The sequence below is a fragment of the Dasypus novemcinctus genome, chromosome 29, assembly GCF_030445035.2.
Source record: "Dasypus novemcinctus isolate mDasNov1 chromosome 29, mDasNov1.1.hap2, whole genome shotgun sequence".
NCBI classification, from domain to species: Eukaryota; Metazoa; Chordata; class Mammalia; order Cingulata; family Dasypodidae; genus Dasypus; species Dasypus novemcinctus.
This window is the reverse complement of record NC_080701.1, coordinates 2,847,112-2,864,407: the sequence shown is the minus strand read 5'-3', so window position 1 is coordinate 2,864,407 and position 17,296 is coordinate 2,847,112. Positions and strand designations below refer to the sequence as shown.

At 42.5% G+C, this 17,296-nt stretch overlaps 1 protein-coding gene across 2 annotated transcripts in view; it reads right to left on the bottom strand.

The window, feature by feature from the left end:
- Window positions 1-3,807: 3,807 nt before the first annotated feature.
- Window positions 3,808-17,296, bottom strand: part of ZFP42 (ZFP42 zinc finger protein) — a 30,260-nt gene continuing 16,771 nt past the window's right edge. For both annotated transcript variants that reach the window (XR_011647743.1, XR_011647744.1), the window contains exons 2-3: window positions 5,609-5,682; window positions 3,808-4,413 (exon numbers count right to left, since the gene is read on the bottom strand). The gene's annotated coding sequence lies outside the window, so the exon portion shown is untranslated. The remainder of the gene's footprint in view (window positions 4,414-5,608; window positions 5,683-17,296) is intronic.

Sequence of the window (17,296 nt, the reverse complement as noted above, 5' to 3'; positions counted from 1 at the left end):
GGAAGACCGGCCTCAGACCCCCTCGAGAGCTCTGAGCTCGCGGCAATTGTCATGGGTAAGCGGCTGGAGGAAGCTTCTCCGAGGGGCTGGCACACCATTTGCATCTGAATCCCCTGCGGGCAGGTGGACTTCCTGGGGCCACCCTGACCTCCTGAATCAGAATCGCCGTGCCGGAACCCAGGATTACCCTGCATCTGGAGAGGAGCCGGGGAGCAGAACGAGCTGAGGCACGTGGAGTTCCACCGTTAGGAGTCCATCTCCACTCCTCGTGTGGGCTCTGCCCGGTGACGTCCTTCCAAAGAGCAGGAAACAGGCCGGGTGACCTCACGCGGAGAAGCCTGGCGTGGGAACGACCAGCTGCTCAGGCTAGTGGGTGCCCTCGGTGAGAGGTGACGAGGAGGCCACCGGCTCTGTGATCTTCCTCCCCCCAAACCCATTACCCCAGGTAAAAAAAAACAGGCAAACTCCAGGAGGAGGGTGTTGCACAAAAAACAAAAAACAGTACTCAGAACTGTCAAGTTCCTCAAAACCCAGCTGAGTCTGAGAAGCTGTGAGGCCAAGCAGAGCGGAGGCAGCCAGGGCAGGCCCCTTGGTGGGGCAGTGGAGGGAGAGGACACAGGCAAGCCCGAGGGCACGGGAGCAGACGAGGGACTGCAGGTGACAGGAGGCATGCTTCACCAACCTGAGTGCGAGAAAGAGGAGCTGACAGTGACGGCGGGCCCAAGTGTGAAAGTAAAACTCTAAAACCCCTAGGAGAAAACAGGACACATCTTTGCGCTCCTGTGTTAGGTCAGAGCAGAAAGTGCCCAATAAAGTTTTATTGGGACACAGCCCACCCTTTCATTTTTGTATTTTTTATGGCTTTCAGGCTCTGAGGGCTGAGGAGTTAAGGAGTTACAACAGAGGCCACGTGGACCACAAATTTTAGGAGATTTGCGCTCTGGCCCTTCACAGGAGAAGGCTGCCACCTCCCAAGCCACAGGGGTATTTTAAAACGAACGCCAATGCCCAGTCCACTCCAGCTGCTCCCAGGACCCCCCGGGCAGCTCCTGCCACTCCCCCCCCCGCCCCCCCCCCCCCGCCCCCGTCAGGGCTCCCCGCACTGGGATCCTGCCAGCCCCGCAGGCGGCCTTGCCCTGCTGGCCACACACACCACACACGCGGGGGCCACCCCCGCTCTGCGTCCCTGAGCCAGCCTGCACTCCTGAGGCCTCCGTGCCACCGCTCAGCACCTCGGCCTGCCGCCCCATCCGGGTCATGCTGGTGCCTTCTCCAATCCCGGATCATCTCCTAACGTTCATTTTAATTTCCTTTAAAAGTCATCCTCCAACTCTCACCCTTCCAGAAGGTAAGCGCCACAGGGGCAGCGACTGTTGCCTGATAAAGTGCTAAGAACCACGTTTCACGGTGGGAATGCTTCTCGAACATTTCCAGGGGTTTACTGTTTATGGAGACATTATCGCTCATTCCTGTCTGCTTTATCTCTAAGTACAACAACTTGGCTTAATGAGAGCTTCCATTTCCTACAGGCCTGCCTAGAAAATACAGATGGAGAGGCCCATCTGCGCTTATTGTTCCACCTCTGAAGAACCCTGAGCCATAAATTATCACCACAGTATCACAGAGAAGAAAATGAGGACTTGACGGTAGGTGGTAATTTGCTCAGGGCCACATAATTCATTAAATGGTAGACGAAAGACCCAAACTTTCATGTCTTTGCTTAGCTCGGTTATTCACACTCAAGGACCACTAAACTCTAGGCCCTGATCCCCAGTCGCCGCTGGCACAGAGGAGAGCTGGGGCGACGTAATTGTCCCTGAAACATGTGCCAGTCGAGTCTTACTGAGAGTCTCTCATTCCTTTCTGATGATAGCTGGAAAATGAAAGTATTAGGCGCACGGTTCTCCTAAATTAATTATTCACATTTTGAATAGATTGGTAAAGTAACTATTAGTTGATTAATGGGTTTATTAATTAGACAAGTGCAAAATCCCTTTTCCAAAACCACTGGGGCCAGATAGGGCTTAGATACAGAACTTCATGGCTTTTAGGAATGTAAAACAGTATGTATTCCGTCTTTTGGGCCTCCTAAGGGTGATTTGGGGCAGTATCCTGTAATTATAAACAGTAATATTTCTGCAGGAAAACGTGTAACGGTCCTTACTTAATGGAGGGAATAAAGACCATAAAAAGCTCCGCCTGAGTTCTGCCTCCAAATCAGGTTCAGAGAAGGACCTGCCCCAGCTCCCTGACCTGCCAGCTGTGTTTCCCCAGGCAAATTGTTAAACCATGCCATGCCTCAGTTTCCCTATGTGTAAAATTAGCTGTTAATGAGGGGGTGAAGATGTTTCAGGTAATATTTGTATAGATGCGAAGCACTTAGAATTTAGTAACTGGCACAGAGTAAAAGTGCTCAGTCAATGTTGGCTCATATTATACATGTTCTGTGTTCAGATGAGAATAATCAACGGGATTTTTTCAAGGAAAAAAGCCACAGTATGCAATTCTCTGTCAAAATTACAGAATAATATAACTCTTTGTGATATAGGACACTTGTCTTATTTATCTTAATTTGTCATTTACAGAGTAATACCCAAAACAGTTAGGATGTTTTGCAAACTGCTCGGTGTGCCGCCGCACTAAGAATCTGCGCGCTTCTCGCTATCGTGTGAACGTGGTCTATCACTTGTCTTCAGTCCGAGCCACCACCGTGCCCGAGGCCTCAGCAGGGCGCTGCCTTCCGGCCAGGGCGGGAAAACTGATGAGGAGCGGCGTTTCAGTGGGCAGTGCCACCCGGGCAGCAGCGGCCGGGCGTGGGGCCTGCAGGGAGCGGCTCTGTCCCAGGCCTCCTGAGGTCACAGCGTCTCCAGGAGGAAGCACAGCGCCCGCCCAGAGCCCTACCCCCCGCCTGGCTGCTGCCCCCTTCCAGCACCCGATCCTCCAACTGTGACGAAAAGGCCCCACGGGCGGCGGGTCTCTGACAGTCCCCTCTGCCTGGCCCTTCTGCGCCTCCTGCGCCACCTTCTTCCCTCCTAACTCCAGCTCGTCTTTCATCTCTCAGGAGGCGCCAGTCCCCCCAGCAAAACCTCCCTCCTGGCCCAGGCTCCACGCCCAGGCGAAGCTGCCCCAGGGCCCCCTTTTCTTCTTTCCTTTTGGAGGTACCGGGGCAGGGACTGAACCTGGGACCTGGCACGTGGGCAGCGGGCACTCCACGGTGAGCCACACCGCTCCCACCCCTGGAAGCGTGCAGACTTCGGGCACAGAAGCTCCGTCCCACTGCAGCGACATGGGCAGAGGGTCCCCGTCTCGAATTCAATAGACACCGCAGCTGCCCTGCTCCAGGGCGCCCCAGGGCTCGGTGCTGCACCTGGCACGCGGTGGTAAATAGTTGATAAATGCAAACCTCCCAGAGGTTCTCCCACGTGAACGCTACCCTGTAGATGGTGATAATAAAGTCAGATGCTGCGTGTGAAAATGCTGCCGTGTCTCAATGCACAGTGGGCAGCAGGAAGAGATCTGCTCTTCCTTGAAGTCACAATAGCATAGTTTTTGGTTTTGAGGTAGTTCAAGCTACTATTCTCCTTCTACGTATCCAAGTACCTTTTACCCATTAACATTTGTTTCTATTTTTATATGGCTTTTGTAGGGGTTGTTTTTTGACTGTTAAATGGGTTGTAAAATATGCTGAAGAGTTAAATGCCCTTTTTAGTAGGATTAGGTGACTCTGACTGGCCTTTTAATTTTTGACTGTCTCCAACAGCTTTTTTTTTCAAATACATTTTGCTTAATAAAACCCCAAAACTCCTCTGTGAAGCACATTTTCCATTATATTTTAATATGCATTTTTTTAAACAGAAAATTGAAGCCATGTACTTCCGACATGCTTACAGTTAGGATGCAATTAACATTCTACTTCAAGAAGTATCTCAGTAGTCAATTATTGTTATACGTATGTACAAATGTAGAAATGTTCCTCCTTTCTCCAGTGGATGCTAAAACTAGTGGGTAAAAGTTTGATGAAAGACAGGATATATGCACAGCCCCACAACTACTTATTAACGACAAAGTGAAACAGTAACTTTCCAGTTGAAAAACAGAGCAGACACCACCTCATCACCTCGGAACACACAAACCCATGTGTGCTTTTTTTTTTCTTTTTTTTGCAGTGTCTGAACCAGGGACTGAACCCGGGACCACATCTGTGGGAAGCTGGTGCTCAACCACTGAGCCACCTCGGCTCCCCTGAGTTGTTTTTCATGTTTGTTTGTGTTTGTTTTCAGGAGGGACCTCCCGCGTGGGCAGCAGGTGCTCAGCCACTCGAGCCACGTCCGCTCCCCGACGTGAGCTTTTTGATAGGACGCACTGTGAAGGCCGTAAATCGTTCTCCTTCTCGTTCTGCCAAAAAGGCACAACCTGAATGTGATCAAAAGGAAACATCAGACAAACCCAACCTGAGAGATTTTCTACCAAACAACTGGCCGGCACTCTTCAAAAATGTCAAGGCCTAGCAACACAAAGGCTGAGAATCTATTCTCTATTAAAAGAGACAGACTTGAAATGAAATGCGACACCCGGTTCTGGCCTGGACGCTAACCCCAGGGGCGAGGTGCGGTAGCCCGAATGTCACTGCGGGAGAAATGGACGGAAATTGAAATGTGGAGTGCAGAGCAGGGTGTAGCTTTTTATCACTGTTAAGTTTGATAGCTGTACTAGGTTTCTGTAAGAAAATATTGTTTTTCTCATGGAAATACCTACTGAGGTATTCAGGGGTAAAGGGATATATCTCTAACTTATTCTCAAACGGTAAGAAAAAAAACAACCGAGATGGAGAAAAGGGTGAGAGAATGACAGAACACAGGTGACAAAATAGAAAGGGCATATTGGAGTTCCTTGTTCTCTTCTTGCAACTATTCTGCGGTTTTAAAATTATATAAAAATAACACATTGCCCCAAGGATGCTCTCCTCTGAAATAAACCTTATTAGACACCCAGATGAAGTTGTACTCAGTGCTCATTGATATCCTTGAGAAAGCAGGACTGTTCATTAGTTGCTGGTTAAGGAAAACTCTAAAATTCGGGGACCTAAGCCAACAAAAACGCCTTCTTGCCCTGCCCTGCTCCACGGCCGGGCTGAGCCTTCTTCGGCTGGAGGCCCTGGTGCGCTCTCCTTCCCGAAGGCCCTTCGCTGGCTGGTGTAGCCCAGACTTCCCTCCGGTGAGGAGCTGGTCGAGAGGGAGAAGGAAAAGCTGCTGTGCTCTCAGCCCCGAGCTCGGGCGTCCGGGGGTGTCCTTTCACCGAGCTCAGTTTGCAGAGGCAGCCGTCCTGCCTGGGTTCAAGGGGAGAGGAAGGCGGGTCTGCTGTCCCCGTGAACAGGGGCTAGTGACGAGGGGCGGCTGTCACAGCCGCGGTGAGGCCATCAGCCACAGGGCCAAAGAAACCCGGGGATGGCTTTGAACACACTCCCTGGGACAACAGTTAGGTACATTAGCACATGAAATAAATGTCAGAAGAATTTTAATTTGAATAGAAGTTAGCATAATTTGCTGGGTATGTGAATTCAGGATCATCAAGCCTAATTGCAGATTAGAAGCAGTTAATTATAAATTACCTTTTCATTACGAAGGTGTCGGGTAGGCTCTTCCTGGCTGAGCCTCTCTTTGGATTTAAACTTGCTTGATGTGCCTTTAAATTAAAGAGAAAAAGGGACGTCTGTGTGTGGGCCCCCGCGTGGAAGGAAGGTGGGGGGCTGTCCTCTGCTCCGGTGTTGTCCTCTTGCTCCCACCCACGGATGATTTACAAGAACTCGCCTTCCTCTGCTGACAAGTGTGACTGCAGTTACCCTCAGCGCCAACCCACGGCTGCCATTGCTCCCACCCTCACCACTGTTAGAGGATAAACGTTCTGCTAAAGCTTAATCATCCTAAGACCTGTCGGAACTTGTAAATTTTCTAATGTCCTGCCCTCTCAACTCAGAGTCATTATACATAAATTAGATGAGAGCACACTTCAAAGATTTTTGAGTTTCATGCAATGATAGTGTTGCAATTTCATATCATTGAAACTTCCATCCTATCCAGGATAAATATTACAGAATGCTCATAAATGCAGGAAGGGCCGTCTTCAAAGAAGGAATGGCATTTCCCTTTTGTCTTAGGAGTCCAAACTTAAAAAAAAATTATATATCATTATGAAAATTTTCTAGCATGTAAATTAGAAAAAATATGTATCGTGCCACTATGTGCCCATCATCAAGGTATGAAATTTTATGTCTACCTCTTCCCTCCACTTTCACCCAGACTGCTATTGTTTTTTTTAAGCAAATCCCAGATGACATAACTTTATCCATAAAAACATCATTATGCATTAGTAAGAAATAAAGACACAAAAAACCCCCAAAACTATAATACCATTTTCACACCTTGAATTAATAATAATTTCTAAATATCATCATATAGCTAGTTGGTATTCAAAATCCTTGGGTAGTATCAAAATATCTTTTTTTTTCATTTTCAAAACTATTTATTGAAGCATATTATTCATATATGAGCGTACCTAAACAATAAGTGTATAGTAAAAGCTGTGAACTTATGAAACCAACATGCGTAACATCATACAGAGCTCCCATACAGAAATACCTTTTTCTATTTGGTTTGTTTCAATCAACACCTAAATCTAAATAAATTTTACATATTGCAGTTGGTTAAGAGCTATTAAATCATTTTTGTCTTTTTTTTTCTTGCCATTTACATTTTGAAGGAGCCAGGTCATTTACACTGTGTACATTTTCCTCCCTTTCCACTGTTTATTATTTGTCTGATCATACCTTCTGGAGTCCTTTACTTTGTTCCTATGGGCCCAAGATTTTCTGAGGAAAGAATTTAGGGGCAGTTAATTATACTCAAAATGTGAATCACTGCATAATTAGGAATTGTGCAAGCGTGATTTGATGGTTTGAAGCTGTATCTACCTCAGAAAAGTATGTTCTTAAAGTAAATCCATTCCTGTGGGCGTGGACCCATTGCAAGCAGGATCTTTGGGTGAGCAGGATCTTAACTGAAGATGTGACCCACCTCATTCGAACCTTAGCGTTTTTCTTATGATATTTTTACTGCAGATGCTACCATCTCCATAGCCAGACCATCTCCACACACCCACCTGCTTTATCCTACTTTCAACTACGATCCTTCGGCTCTAGCTGATTCCTAGCAGACAACAAACCCAAGGATTTGTGACAAGTCTCTCAGGAAAGGGTTTCATGTCCCTACTGTAATAAATAATTGGCTCAGCTTTTAAATTTTTCACACATTTCTTTTTACTGTATTTGAATCTGAATGAATGTTTTTCCATTTGAACTAATCAAAGTAGAAATTCTAATCTTTAAAATGAATTAGATGCATATAAAATGTAGATTTTGACTTTGGAGACTGCAACAATTATTGCATGTGGCCACTCTTTTGAGAGTGGGGGTGGGTGGGGGGGGTGGGGGGGTGTCACTTAATAGGATTTATAGAAGACAGCTGTGTTCTCCCACCAGCTTCTGCATTCACTTTGTTTTGGTATGTTAACTTGAGTGAAGTATAAGAAAATACAGCCTTGCACAGATTTGTGGTTAGAAAAAGGAGGAACATTTTAACAGCTATTTCAGACAATTGAGGGTATTCTTTGATTTTACATTCAAACTCTCTCAGTGATAGTTTTTCAAAGGTTAACTGTAACCCGAAACTATGAAATCTGAAATAATGATAAACTTTTCATGATTTGTTTCAGTAAACACATTGGCTTGTCTTTCACTTTGAATGGGTATTTTTCTCATGCATGATTTTGTAATATAATGCATTGGTCATTTGGAAAATCTTGGCTGTCTTGAGTTAGGCAAATCTTCCAAACGCTGGCACATCTTATTAGATAAAATTTTTTTAAAAAGAAAGACCACATTAATGAATTGCACCATCAGTCTCGTCTGAAAAGTCTTGAAATATGGGGGACCGATTCTTCACAGAGTAAATCAGAGAAAACCTTAAAAGATTCCTCTTCAGCAAAGACCGAATGAAGTGATATGGTGAGGCAGCCAGTCAGGCAGACCTCTGAAAGTTTTCCAGGTGAAAGTAATAGGCAACAGCAGGTTGGGGTTCCATGGGAATGTGCTGAGCCACAGGAAGACATAATTTAATTTATGTTGTAAAATAAAAACTCCAACTACTCTATGGGGAAGAGACTATGAGGGATCAGGTTTGAAACAGGGAAAAAAATCAGTTATTGCAATTAATGAGGTCTTGGCTCACTGTGGTTCCTGTGGACTTGGTGAGGACAGATCAGAGTCTGGTTTTTTCAAGATCAGTTATGAATATGAAAGAACAAGGAGTTGATGCCTCCAAGGACTTTGACCTGAGCAACTGCTGGGAATGGGAACACTTAATCAGAGAGTGGGTTTGAGGATAGAGAATTAAGAGCTTACCTTGGACATGTTTAGTTTGAGATGCCTGGATACCTCCCAAGTGGATATTTGATAGGGATTTACATATACAAGACTGTAATTCAGCCGAGAGATCAGGCATTTACATATACAAGACTGCTTTTCAACAGAGAGATCAAGGCAGAATAGACATTTTTGTGATTCATCAGTATAGACATGTTATTGAAAGCCAACTAGAACAACTAGAGGATGACTCAACAAAGAAGCATTCCAAGAGTTAAGATGGGGTGATTAATAGGATCCAACAAAGGAAGTGAGAGAATTAGCCCGTTAGTTAGAAAAAAACCAGGAAAGCATGGTATCCTGGAAACCAAATGGAGAATTTTAAGAGAGTAATCAATTACGCCAAATGCTCCTAAGAAGTTGAGCAGTAAGTACTGGACTTAGAATTGACCAATTAATTTGGTAAAATGGATATCAGGGATGACCTTGATGAGAATACTTTCAGTGGAGTACTGAGGAAAAAGTCTAATTGGAATGGCTTCAATAGAAAACGGGAGTAGAAGTGAAGAGGAAAGTACACTAAACTCTTTCAAGGAGTTTGCTCTGAACGGGTGGGTGTGAAAAAAGGGGAGGTAACTGAAAGGGGCTGTGGAACCAGGCACCTTCACTCAGCTTTTGTTACCAACTCTCCAATTCCCAGGTCAATTTATTATTTCATATATCTGCTCCCCACGTGATACAGAACAGTGTTCACTGCTGCAGGAAGAAAGAATAGCTGCTTGCTCACCATTGTCGGCGGAGTTCACAGCTATTAGCTTTATTTTTAGAGTTCCCCATGCAGAACTGCGCTGTATCTTACAGCTTTTGAAAAGTTAAAAATGATTTTGTTGGGCCATGTCACTTAATTTCCAAGTCCTGTTATAAATTCATTTGGTTATTAACAACTCTACTGTTTAGGTTGACTTTCTTTTCTATATTTTGAACTTGTACTATGTGATGGTTAGGCTATTCTGTCAACTTAGCCAGGTAATTGTGCCCAGTTGTTTGGTCAAACAAGCACTGGGCTAACTGTAATACAAGGGCATTGATGGACTTTAGTCACCATTGACTTTACCGCAGTGGTGAATCATAGATAGCTGGTTACAATTGCATTAATCAGGGAGATTGCCATCAGCAATGAGTGATGCTTTATCCAATCAGTTGAATGCCTTAAAAGGGGAAGTGATTCCAGCACTGAGTGAGAGTTTCCGAACTCTCGTCTTTGGACAGCCAACGTCTCCCAGAACTTGTCAAGAACCTTTCATTGGAGCCCCTGGTTGCACCTGCCTGCAGAACCTGGACTTGTGCATCCCCACGGCCATATGAGAGACTCTTATAAAACTGCATACTATTGACAGATATCTCTTGTTGATGCTGTTTCCCTAGAGAACCCTGACTAATACAGCTTAGTACTGGGAGTGGGGAAGGAGCGTAAAGATACCAAGCCATAAAGCATAAGTTACTCCTCTCACCAAAGTCTGTTTTCACGTGTCAGGCAAGATGGCTGCCGACATCTGCGAGGGTTCAGTTTTCCTGGGTTCCTCCCTTCCTGGGGCTGCTTCTCTTTCCTCTGTGAGCTTACTTCCTGGGGCTCCAGCTTAAGGCTTCAGCATCAGACTCCAACATCAAAACTCTATCATCAAAAAACCCTCAACTCTGTCCTTTGCCATGCCTTTTATCTGAGCGTCCTCACCCAGCAAAGGGTGGGAACTCAATGCCCTGCTGACACAAGAGGTCTACCTGATTCAGTGACCTCTGAAACCAGTATAACCGCATATGCCCCAAGGAAAAGACCAGGTTACAAACATCATCCAATATTTCATTTTGGAATTCATCAATAATATCAAACTGCTACCTACAACTTGAGGGAAAAAAACATTCTTTTTTCTTATTTATTCTTTTATTCTCAGTACTCACACAATTTCTGTTACTATCTCAATACTAAAAAAAATTATAAAAATCATTGAAGTACATTAAAATTAAGAATTCTGTTCAGCAAAGCTACCTTTAAGGGAGAGATGTGGGGGCATTTTCGGGACTTGGAGTTGTCCTGGGTGGTGCTGCAGGGACAGTTACTGGACATTGTATGTCCTCCCATGGCCCACTGGGTGGACTGTGGGAGAGTGTGGGCTATGATGTGGACCATTGACCATGAGGTGCAGCAGTGCTCAGAGATGTATTCACCAAATGCAATGAATGTCTCGTGATGATGGAGGAGACTGTTGTTATGGGGGGAGGAGGGGGTGAGGGGGATAGGGGGTATATGGGGGCCTCATATTTTTTGAATGTAATATTAAAAAAATAAAGAAAAAAAAAAAAGGGAGTGAATATTAAAAGCCTCTAAATAGGGGAAGCTGTTAAGATATTTGCCATAAGTCCACACACACACATCTGACAAAGGACTCCATCACTCAAGAAATCTCTTTGGAGGAGTTTTCTTTCCCATTTTGGAAAGCTGTTTGAAAAGAACTTTTAAAGCTGATCATGTGCATACCTAAAGAATGAGCAACTCTGCTTCTAGTTATATACAGAAGAAACGAGCACATTTGTTCTCCAAAAGGCGTAAGAACATTCAGAGCAGTACTCTTCATAATAGGCAAAATCTGGAAACTTCCCAGATGTCATGAAGAGTAAAAACAGTATTAAAAGCAGCAGAGTCAGTTTCCAGTCAACCGAGGTGGGGGCGCAAGGCACTCTAGGAGCCTTTTCCCCCACAGAAAGTTTGAGCATCTAGCAAAACAAAAGGCTAGCTTCCTCAGAACTGTGAAGACATTCAAAGCGTTGCAGAGGCTGGGTGAGTGCCAAATCAAGAGACACAGCTTTAAAAAGCAGTAGGAGAAGCTCAGGCACACTTAGGGGTCCCCCCCCGCCCTCCCAGGTGCAGTGTGGACCAGCCAGAACCCCCACTGGGGGTCCTTGGTCCTATCCCAGAGGGAAGAGCATGGCTCTTACGTGCCTATTGCAGTGCCCGTGTGGTTTTGCCGGTCTATCGGGGGACAGAACCAGAAAACTCATCTCTGGCTCACCGACCCAGAACTTCTCCTACAGGGAGAAGCAGCTTGCAGACAGTAAAGCAAAGTAAGAAACAATTCATTTGAAGCAACCTGAAGCAAAGGATTACCTGCTTTAAGTCACACAACACGGTGCTGGAAGGGGAGAACATCTATTTCATAGGGAATAGAGGGGGTATTTGAATATCTTTAACTGGGAAATTCCTAAGGCCACAAGCAAGCACAAGTCCAGACAAGATGCAGGCTCTGAAAAGGCAGAAAGCGTCCTGCACTTCACACTGACCTTAGACTAATCTTGTTCAGAGGGTTAAACTCTGAAGGAGAGCACCAGCCAACAAAAAGTCCATCTTCAAAGTCCAAGAGATTTTTTTTTTTTTTTTTGCATTAGTTTTTCTGTATTTGTTAGCTTCTGACACTCAAGGAAATATCTGTCCTATCACTAGCTGGATACAAATTTAAGGAACAGGCATGGCAGGGACTAAATCCCAGAGATAACACATTAAATTTTTAAAATATACAGTGTGCAACAAAAGATTCCAAAACAAAGGAACAGGAAATGATGGCCCATCCACAGAAACAAGACAAAAATACAGGAGCCTTCAGTGAAGAAGACCAGCCTTTGGTCATATAGGGCAAAGATTTTTTTTTTTTTTTTTTGTATTTTTTTTTAATTGATTTTGTAAAAATATTACATAGGGCAAAGATTTGAACCAAACAGAAACTCTGGAATTGAAGACCACAGTAGCTGAAATGAAATGTTCTCTAGAGGTTTCTAACAGCAGATTGTAGTTGGCAGAAGAAAGAATCAGATAATTTGAAGACAAGACAATTAAAATGATTCATGCTGAAGGGCAGAAAGAAAAAAGAATGAAATGAAGTGAAAAGAACCTAAGAGGACTGTCAGACACTATCAAAGATACCAATATATGCATTATGGGAATCCCAAAAGGAGAAGAAAGGGCAAAAGGAATATTTAAGTAATAATGGCAGAAAACTTCAAAAATTTAATGAAAGACATGAATATGCACATTTATGAATCCCAACAAACTCCAAAAGGAATAACCTCAAAGGGAGCCATGCCCAAACACATCATTGAATGCCAAGGAAAAGGAGAGCATTCTGAGAGCTGCAAGAAGAAAGCATGTCTTTTGTAAAAGGGAGCCCTAATAAGATTGAGTGGAAATTTCTCACCAGAAACCTTGAAGACAAGAAAGCAATGGGATACAATACTTAAACTACTGAAAGAAAACAATTGCCAACCAAGAATTTTATATCTGGAGAGACTGTCTTTGAAAAATGAGGGAAAAGATTAAGACATTTTCAGATAAGCAAAAATTGAGGGAGTTTATCACCACCAGACAAGTCCTACAAACAATAATAAAGGAAGTTCTTCAAGCTGAAAAGAAAGACACTAGACAATGTACTGAAACAGCATAAAGAAACAAAGATCTCTGGAAAAGGTAATATATGAACAATTACAAATGCCAGTATTGTTGTATTGCATTTTGTGGTATCTCCACTTTTTATTTCTTATAGCTTCTAAAATGCAAATGCATAAAAAGGAATGATAAACAATGGATTTGGACATACAATGTATGAAGATATAATTTGTAAAAAGTACAACAAAAGGTAAGGGATGAATGAGGTGTAGGAAGAGTGTTTGTACTACTGAAGTGAAGTAGGTATCACATCATACACGAGTGTTATAGATTTAGGATGATAAACTTAAGTCTCACGGTAACCACATAGAAAATATCTGAAAAATATATACAGAAGGAAATGAGAAAGGACTCAAAAAAATACACTATGAAAAATCAAATAAATATGAAAATGGGCATTAATGGAATAACTGAGAGGCAAAATCACATATGAGACTCAAAAAGATCATATGGTCAAACAGCAGAAGATAGTCCTGTATTATCAGTAGTGAACATAAATGTAAATGGATTATACTCTCTAATAAAATAGCAGAGATTGGCAGAATGGATTTTTAAAAACTGACCCAAGATTATGCTCTTTAAAAGAGACTCACTTTAAATTCAGAGACAAGTAGGTAGAAATTGAAAAGATGGGGGAAAATATACCATGCAAAAAATAACCAAGAAAAAAGGAGCAGGGGTAGCTATACTAATCTCAGATAAAATAGCCTCATGAAACCGTTGTGAGGGACAAAGAAGGTCACTAAATACTGAAAAGGGGATCAAGTCAACTAGAGCATAACAATTATAACAATTATAAAATAAATATGAACCTAAGGGCAGTCCCAAAACATACGAAGCAAATATTAACACATTTGAAAGGAGAAATAGACATACCTGCATTAACAGTAGGAGACTTCAATATACCACTTTCTGTAATGGATAGAACATCTACTCTCAAGATCAATAAGGAAATAGAAGACTTGAACAATAAGTAAAACCAACTAGACCTAACAGACATAAATAGAACACTTATCCAGGCAGCAGAAAAATCTACATTCTTCTCTAGTATACATGGATCACAAAATGAGTCTCAATAAATTTAAAAACATTGAAATCATACAATGCATCTCCTTTAATCACAATAGAATAAAGCTAGAAATCAATAGAAAGAAAACTAGAATGTTCACAAATATGTGAAAATTAAATGACACACTCAAACAAATAATAGATAAAAAAATCACAAGGGAAATTAGAAAATAACTTTAGGTGAATGAAAAAGGAATCACAACAAGCTAAAACATGGGATGCAGGAAAGGCAGTGCTGAGAGGGAAATTTATAGCTCTAAATGCTTACAGTAAAAGAAGAAAAACCTCAAATCAGAGAACTCACCTCACCCTTAGAGGATCCAGAAAAAAAAGAGCAAACTAAATCCCAGACCAGTATAAGGAAGGAAATAACAAAGATTAGAACTAAGATAAATGAAATAGTGAAATTAAAAAAAAAAAATCAACAAAACTGAAAGTTGGCTAGCAAGACTGACAAGGAAAAAAAGAGAGAGGATGCAAATAAACAAAATCAGAAATGAAAGAGGGAACATTGCTACTGACCCCTGAGAATTAAAAACATTTATACAAAGATGCTATGAACAACTACATACCAACAAAACTTAGATTAAAATAGTCAAGTTTCCAGAAACACACAAACTACCACACTGACTCAGAAGGAAAAGAAGTTCTCAAAAAACTAATGAGAAGAAATTGAATCCATAACCAAACACCTCCCCAAAGAAAAAGCCCAGGACCTAATGATTTCACTGATGAAATTCTTCAAACATTTCAAGAATTAACACCAATCCTGCCCACACTCCTCCAAAAATTTGAGGAGGAGGCGATACTTCCTATTCATTTTATGAGGCCAACATAACTCTAACACTAAAGCCAGATATATATATATATATATATATATATATATATAAAAAGGAAAGTTATAGAACAGTATCGTTTATGAAAACAGATGGGAAAAAAAATCCAACAAAATAAGAGCATACGGAATCCAACAGGATATTAAAATAATTTCATACCTAATAGAGTGGGATTTATCCCCGGTATGCAAGGGTGGTTCAACATAAGAAAATCAATTGATGTTCTATACATTAACGGAATGAAGAAAAAAATTCTTGACCACAATTAAAGGTTTGGTATTTATTCTGAGAGTACTGAGATGAGAAGCCTTTGAAATTTTGTATTTCTTAAAGCAATTTTATTGAGATATATTCACATACCATACAATCCATCTAAAGTGTACTATCAATGGCTTTTGGGATAGTTAGAGTTGTGTGTTCATGACCACAATCAATATTAGAGTGTTTTCATTACTCCAAAAAGAAATTCCCCTTTACCCCTAAGTAGAAAGTCTCAATTCCTCTATCCTTCTTCTGCCATACAGATCCACTCCAGCACTGTTTCCTGATAAAAAAATACGCAGAGAACTAGGAAGGAAACTTCTTCAAGGTGGTAAAGGGCATATATGAAAAGCAGCAGCTAACATCATGCTCAGTGGTGGAAGGTAGAAAGCTTTCCCTCTAAGATCAGAAACAGGATCTGGATGCCCACTGTCACCACTTTTATTCAGCATTCTACTGGAAGATCTAGCCAGAGCAATTAAGCAGGAAAAAGCAATTAGTTGGATGGGACATTCCCACATACAGAAAATCTTGAAAAACCCATAGCAAAGCTCCTAAGTCTAATAAATGAATTCGGCAAACTGGCAGGTTATTTGATATACATGCAAAAATCAATAGTACACATTAGTGTACAAAATCAATTGTACACATTAGTAATGAACAATATGAAAAGTAAATCATGAACAAAATTCCATTTGTAATACCAACTAAAAGAATCAAATATATACAAATTAATTTAACCAAGGATGTAAAGTGCTTGCTCACAGAAAACTACAAAATGGTGTTAAAAGAAATTAAAGAGAACTGAAGAAATGGAATTCTTCATGGATTTGAAGACTAAATATTGTTATGATAGTAATTCTACCCTAAGTACTTAAGAGATCCAGTGCAACCCCAATCAAAATTCCGACAGTCGTCTTTGCAGAATGGAAAAGCCAGTTATTGGGGAGTGGATGTAGCTCAGTGGTCGAGCACCTGTTTCCCATGTCCAAGGTCCTGGGCTCAATCCCCAAACCTCTTTCTAAAAAAATTAAAAAGCCAGTGATCAGCATAAAATAACCAAAACCATATTGAAAAAGAAGAATGAAGTAGGAGAATTGACACTTTCTGATCTTAAAAAGTGTTACAAAGCCACGGTTATTTAAAAAAAAAAAAAGCACAGTACTGGCACAAGGACAGATATATTGACCAATGGAATTGAATCCAGAGTTCAGAAATAAACCCTCAGGAGCAGATATGTCTCAAGCAGTTACATGCTTGCTTCCCACACGGGAGGTTCCAGGTTTAGTCCCCAGTTCCAGTTCCTCCTAATAACAAAGAAAACAACAACAAGCAAACAAATGAAAAAACCGGCTCAGGGGAGCCAATGTGGCTCAGTGGTTGAGTGCCAGCCTCCCACACAACGAGATCCCAGTTTCAATCCTGGGCCCTGGTAACTCAAAAAAAAAAAAAGAAGGAAATCCTCATAGCTCTGCTCTACTCATTTCCCCTGAGATGGCTCCCTCAGCTGTTTGCTCCTTATTTCTGCTCGTTGTTTTTGCTCATTGTCTGCTCGTTTTTTGTGTGTCTGCTTTAGGAGGCACAAGGAACCAAAGATGGGACCTCCTATGTGGGAGGTGGGCACTCAACTGCTTGAGCCATATCCGTACCCCTCTACAGATTTTTTTTTAAGATTTATTTATTTATCTCCCCTCCCCCCATCCCTGTCTGTTCTCTGTGTCCCTTTGCTGTGTCTTCTTTGTCCGCTTCTGTTGTTGTCAGTGGCACAGGAATCTGTGTTTCTTTTTGTTGCATCATCTTGCTGTGTCAGCTCTCTGTGTGTGTGGTGCCATTCCTGGGCAGGCTGCACTTTCTTTGGCGCTGGGCGACTCTCCTTATGGGGTGCACTCCTTGCGCGTGGGGCTCCCCTACATGGGGGACACCCCTGCGTGGCAGGGCACTCCTTGCACACATCAGCACTGCACATGGGCCAGCTCCACACAGGTCAAGGAGGCCCGGGGTTTGAACCGTGGGCCTCCCATGTGGTAGACGGACACCCTAACCACTGGGCCAAGTCTGCCATCCCTCTACTGATTTTTGACAAGGGGGTTAAGTCCACTCAATGGGGGAAAATATTCCCTTCAACAAAGGAACTAGAAAAACAGGATACCCATATGCATAAGAATGAAGGTAGATACCTAACTCACACCAAGGACAAAAATGAACTGAATGGAACAAAGACCTAGA